Source organism: Anas platyrhynchos, chromosome Z (genome assembly GCF_047663525.1).
Source record: "Anas platyrhynchos isolate ZD024472 breed Pekin duck chromosome Z, IASCAAS_PekinDuck_T2T, whole genome shotgun sequence".
NCBI lineage: Eukaryota > Metazoa > Chordata > Aves > Anseriformes > Anatidae > Anas > Anas platyrhynchos.
Genome location: NC_092621.1, coordinates 14,617,791 through 14,624,249, shown reverse-complemented (window position 1 = coordinate 14,624,249; position 6,459 = coordinate 14,617,791).

The following is a 6,459-nucleotide window of genomic DNA, read 5'->3' as shown; positions in this document are numbered from 1 at the left end:
TTCATTAAGCCAACAATAGTAAGTAAAATGTATGGTTTCCCTTTTTTCCCTTGATGTATTCAGCTGCTGTACTCTAGGTGTTTAACACTGAAATGGTTTTGATACAAGAATTCAAAGCTGAATTAACTGCTTCTAAATTTGGTTACTCTCTAGCTCCCAGATCATTTATAATAATGAAAAAATCTGATTCCTTTTGTGAATTTACTGATACAAAATAAAGTAGCGTTGCTGGTCTTAGCAGGAAAAAGTATCCAGATATGTCTGGTAATTTCTTGCTGATTTCCCCCTAGCAGGGAAGAAGTGTTCAATAGCCAGCCAAGGAAATTGCATCATAAATGTTTTAAAATGACAAATAAAATTCCAATAATTGTGCCTGACTCTTTGTATGGAATTGTAGCGATGCACCTAAGTCAAAACAGATTGAAATCATGCTGTGCTGTTCCTGATCAGTGTTTTCAGTATATTTATGCTATCAGAATATTTGCTCAGTGTGACTGGTTTAATTGAAGGTACTGTGAAAATGTCATTAACCATTGTCATGATGATGCACACAGATCGGCTAAAAGTTCAATTATTTCTTTGTCAGTTATTCCTTCACTGATAAGCTGTATGTTACGGATTTGATGTTCTTTTTCAATCTTAAAACTTTTCCATGTTCTTCATTTTCATTCTTCACTTCACTTCAGTTTGTTCTTTTTCAATCAACCTCAAATTTGATTTGGACTGATTGTGCAGTTGTATCTCTGAGAGACAGGAACGGTGAGCAAACCTAATATAAAGTAATATTGGATAAGAGCTACAAACCCTGTTTCAGAATTTCATGTTTCATTTTAAAGACTTTTTTCACTCATTTTCTTATATTGGATATATTTATAACCTCTGAAACTGCCACTTTGGGTTTTTCTTGGAAATAATGTTGAAGTAATTTGTATAGGGAACTGGAAAGTTAAAATTACTCCTGATCACATCCCTTTTCTTCAGGTTACCATCTTCAGTTTCCTTACTGAGCTCCACTGGAGCATTGGCTTTGAGGAAGACTGCAAAGGGGTGTAAAAGAACTGCATCCTAAGTTTACTCTTCGTTTTCTCTATGCAGTTGAATTCAGCTTCCAGAAGTTTGTTTAGCAGTATGCTTAATAGAAGCAACAGAACTCTTGAGCATTAATGAGGTACAGAAAGATAAATACACTTCATAATAAATTCATGTTACTATCCACTCAAAACAAATTTTAAGGAGGCAAATGAAAATTAAATATTTATAAACAAAATGAACTGAAATGCAAAACAAATTTCAGTCTTTAAGAGGAAGGGGAAGCTTTCTGAAACCTAAAATTGCTGTTACAGTAACTGGAAGACTCAAATATTGCACAAGAGATTTACACTGACAGCAGATGAACAGTTTAGGGATATGAACAACTGTGCAGGTCTATTTCCAGTAGATGTAATAGACCCAGCACATCACTTAAGGAGATTATATCCTCAGGTTTGAAGGGCTAATAAGGTGTGTAGTTTTTTGCCTGCTTACTAGAATATGTTTTCTGAGTTGGAGTTTATACTCTTACCCTTGCTCTTTGCTTGTCAAGTTGGTCTTACTATTAGCTCTTGCTATTTGATTTTCAATGTGCTCCTGAGCCATTGCTATGATGGCTGGTTACTTTATTTTTTGCAAAAGTAACTTGCATTTTAAGAAAAGTTTAGCAAATAATTTAGCTGATGTCCTGCTGAAATCTGAATTTCAAAAACTTTTATGTAGTTTATTCACACTGGTAATTTAAGCCTTTTGGCTTTAGGTTGCTAAAAGACAGACCTTTTTCTTCATAGAGTTTAGATTACAAACTAATATCTGATATGGAGATTTTCACCCAAATAATGATTCCATGCAGATCTTCAGAAATCTATACTTAGCTATACAGTAGGGATCCATACCACTTATGTTATACTTTTTATGATCTTCCTTGGAGGACAACAGGCTAAAGAAATACTTGAGAGGAAGGTCATTGCTTCTTTTCAGTATGACCTTCCAGTGATGCAATGAAAGAAAGAGATATATTTTGAAATATCTTCTATTAGGTTGCCTCTGTTTTGCTTTTCAAGAATGTTTCCCTTTTAAGTCCAACATTTCCATATTTATCTCTTGAGTCAGAGGAATACCCATGTCACCATTTCCTGATAATTGCAAGGTCCTCCTCCCAGATAATTCACTCCCTCTCCACCCATCTTCTTCTCTCTCTTTTGGTGTGTGTCAACATATCTTAATTTCTGAGAGGCTCCTGTGAACACCGGCTCCTCTTGAGTTTGCCTAATATCCCTGGTATCCCTGATGGTCTGGATTCCAATTCTTCTGTACATTGTAAAAGAGGAAAAATAACAAAATAATAAAAAAATTAAACTTTTCAGGCTTGCAAATATGGATTTGCTCATATAGACCACTATGTGGTAATCCAAACATTTTCTAAGTAGATGTTGCTTACAGTAGCTTTTATTTGGAAAACTGCCCTTTCTTTCTTTCTTTCTTTCTTTCTTTCTTTCTTTCTTTCTTTCTTTCTTTCTTTCTTTCTTTCTTTCTTTCTTTCTTTCTTTCTTTCTTTCTTTCTTTCTTTCTTTCTTTCTTTCTTTCTTTCTTTCTTTCTTTCTTTCTTTCTTTCTTTCTTTCTTTCTTTCTTTCTTTCTTTCTTTCTTTCTTTCTTTCTTTCTTTCTTTCTTTCTTTCTTTCTTTCTTTCTTTCTTTCTTTCTTTCTTTCTTTCTTTCTTTCTTTCTTTCTTTCTTTCTTTCTTTCTTTCTTTCTTTCTTTCTTTCTTTCTTTCTTTCTTTCTTTCTTTCTTTCTTTCTTTCTTTCTTTCTTTCTTTCTTTCTTTCTTTCTTTCTTTCTTTCTTTCTTTCTTTCTTTCTTTCTTTCTTTCTTTCTTTCTTTCTTTCTTTCTTTCTTTCTTTCTTTCTTTCTTTCTTTCTTTCTTTCTTTCTTTCTTCCATCCATCCTTCCAAGTGAAACCTTCCTGATTGGTACTTGGAATACGTGAATACCTAAGTTTTTTTTTTTTTTTTTTTTTTTCCCCCATGAGTTAGTTTCTGGCATTGACATTGTGTGTGAGATGCGTACTCCAACAGAACAGAAGAACATACAGTTTAAAACACTCAGAAATCATATTTCTTGAGTAAAGTATTTGCTTTAAAATTCAGTGTAGTTAGCAAGATTAAACTTGCTAGTTGTCTCTAGACAGGGCAACGGACACTATCTTGGAACAGAAGTCAAAGCAAACAAGTTGACTAAGATGAGATTGTCATTTTATTTGCACAATATTGAATGTATGTCAGCAAGAGAGACAAAGAAGGGGGAGATCTGAGGCTCATGGACGGGTGTTACCATGCAGGCATGCCAGCTGTTTCACAGGCTGCATTGTTTTGAGCATGTGAATTGGAACTAATTCAACAGGGAAAGAGCACAAGTATATAAAACAGCAATTCTGAGACTCAGGTGTAGGCTTCAGATATGTATTGTAAGAGAGAATACTAACACTTTACATGTCTGGTGGCAGCTAGAAACCTGTGCTCGAGAACGGACAGGATGAGGGGCAGGGTGACTTCGACTTGGCAGATGTTAACTGGGAATACCACACAGCTAGTACAAACAGGTCCAAAAGATCCCTAAAGCACCTTGTTGATAATTTCTTCGTACAGGTACTAAGGCAGTGAACTTGGAAAGGTGTTACACTATATGGACATTAGAGACATTTAAGTGGGCATTTAAGTGGGTTTTGTTTGCTTTCAGCTACGCATACAATGTTGTATAAGTTTCCTCTGTAATGAAGAGGTGCCTCCTGTTTTAAGCTACAGTTTTATTACCATTTTAAACTAAGCTGTGTACAGGCTGCTTTTCTCCATCTACAAATCATTTATTTATTTATTTATTTATTTTCTGTAAGTGTTTGTTGACTCATCCTGGGATTTATGTTTCTGTAAGAGAGTTGTCTAGAATTCTTTCAGTTTATTTTTTTCTGAATGTGTTCCCTGATCACATTGAATGTAAACATACGAGGACTTGCAGGAATGTGTAGCTAACAGAGACAAGATTGTTCTTTCAGCAGCAACCTGAACTTAAATGTACTCCAGGTGCCATAGAGACCTCATATGCGTGTATATAGAATCGCCCTCTGGGTGTGCCAATCTGTCTTCACTGACCAGAAGGGGAATCTTGATTACTGACGCAACACACTTTAAATGAAATGTGATTCTGACACTTTTTCTAATCTAGATGTTCTTATATGAAGCACAGGAAGATAAAAATTTGTATATAAAAAAAGTTTTTATTCCCTCTCTTAACGTTTAAGATTTTTTTCGTCAAGGGTACATTGCAGCATTTCTGTTATAAGAATATATTTTTATTTTAAATGATATTCTGCCAGTCTCTCTTTGCTGAAAAATAGTGTTCATGACTCAAAGCACTAGGACTTTGTGACTGCAGTCATAAGTAATATGGATGGACTTAGTGAAGTAAGAATCTGCTTTTACAATTTTATCTGCTTATGAATATCATTAGTTGTCTGCAATTTTATTCTAAAAACTAAACCTACTGATTTTTTCTTAGTTGCAAGAATTAACTGGAATTCAATGGAATCAACAGAAAGCATTGTGTTTGTGGAAATGTTTAATTCATTGAAATCTTCACCTTATGCAATTTGTTTTTTATTTTAAAAACTCATGTTGTGTAGACTAAATGAAAATTTTATTGTATTTTACATTTCTTTCCAAAGAAACTGGAGAATGGATGTGAGTCTGAAAAGAACTGGCAAACTTCACAGTGGATCCATAGTATGTGTCTTTAATGTCAAATCCGGTGCCTTCAGTATTACTGTCTTTGGGTTCAATGAGGAACATTACACTAAGTTAGTTCAGTGTTTTATGTGTGTCTGAACTAGTTAGCTGTCTGATGTCTATAGCTCCCCTTTTTCTTTCAGTCTGTGCTTCTTACTGCTGTTTTCCTGCTGAACTTGGTTTAATTTTCTAGCAGTGTATTTTTTCATGTAACCTTTCCCTAGCAGTTTGCACAAATAGGCAAGAAGTATAAAGAAAATAGAAGGAAAGTGATGTGTTTATTTTGTGAGATGTGATTTTCTGAGAATAGTTTGCAACCATTAATCTTTTTTTCAATGGAAAAAAAAAATCCTTTCTTGATCATTGTTGGAAGATGACAGCACTTCATCCCTGTGACAAAAACAGCATTAAACAATATTGCCTTACAAGAGATCTTGGCTTTTTTATACTTTAAGAACCATAAAAATATTATTCATGAATCAATGACAGGGATTGAGTTTCAGCTTTAACTTGCAAGCCTATTTTGAGGAACAAAAAGGGAACAGACTTGGAGAACTTTTCATATGGACATGTCTTTTGGCCAGATTTTTTTTTTTTTATTTGTTACTTTCTCTTACCATTGAGGTTAACTCCCTGTGTGTGCTTTGGCTCTTGTTTTTAACTGCTCATTCTGGAGAAAAAAAAAAAAAAAAGAAGAAAAAAAGAAGAGGCTTAAAGAAACATGCTTTTGACCTGAAGACAACTACTATAGAGGTTCCAGTTTTCACCATACTGAAGAACAAAGAGACTTCACTGACGTACTGTGTAATAAAATGAAATAATGGAAAATGAGTCTGTGAGGTTAAAATAATTATGGTGATATGATATGGTGAGGACTATGCCAAGGCACAAAGGGACAATTTGTTCTTAGGTTTTGTTTCCAGTGTCCTCTGTTATTCAATACATCTCACCATCACATTATCTCAGTATCAAAAGACAGCATTCTTAATGTCTGTCCTGTGTGTGGTGATGCTGATTCAAATCTTTCATATTCAAACTGTTCAAGAAGCTATACGGACCCTGCAAAAAGCAGCTTATGTAAAAGACATGAATTCTTGTTCATCTTGTTCAATATCAACTGGTCTAAATTCTTTAGGACAGTTTCCCACTGCCATTTAGACTGAATTGCTTCATGCATGTGAAGTGGCATGGATTTAGCTGGAACTAAAATGTGTGTTAGACTATTCAAGTGGAAGAAAGAACAATAAAATAATCTTTCAGAATTTTCTTAAGTATTTCTTTGATAACAGAAAATCTGTCTGCATTCTTTTATGCTTTTTAAGAAGGTAATGTCATTAAATCCTAGAGCACGTTATCCTCTTGACATCTGTGTGTGCGGACACTGAAATGTAAGATTGTTGTTACAACAATTGATATTTTCCTCTCAAGATGCAAAACGAGCTATAGTTAAGGGGATCTTTTTCTGGCTTCAGTGTATCCATGAGGCTACAACTACATTTTAAAATCTAGGTTTCTGAAATCATCTTTTTTGTCTGTCATGTTTTAACAAGTATTATTCATATTATCTTTCTACATCTGATGACATATAAAATACCATCACAAAAAAAAAATGTGTTTGAAAGCCTAGTTTTACTGAAGTTGATGGCAGTT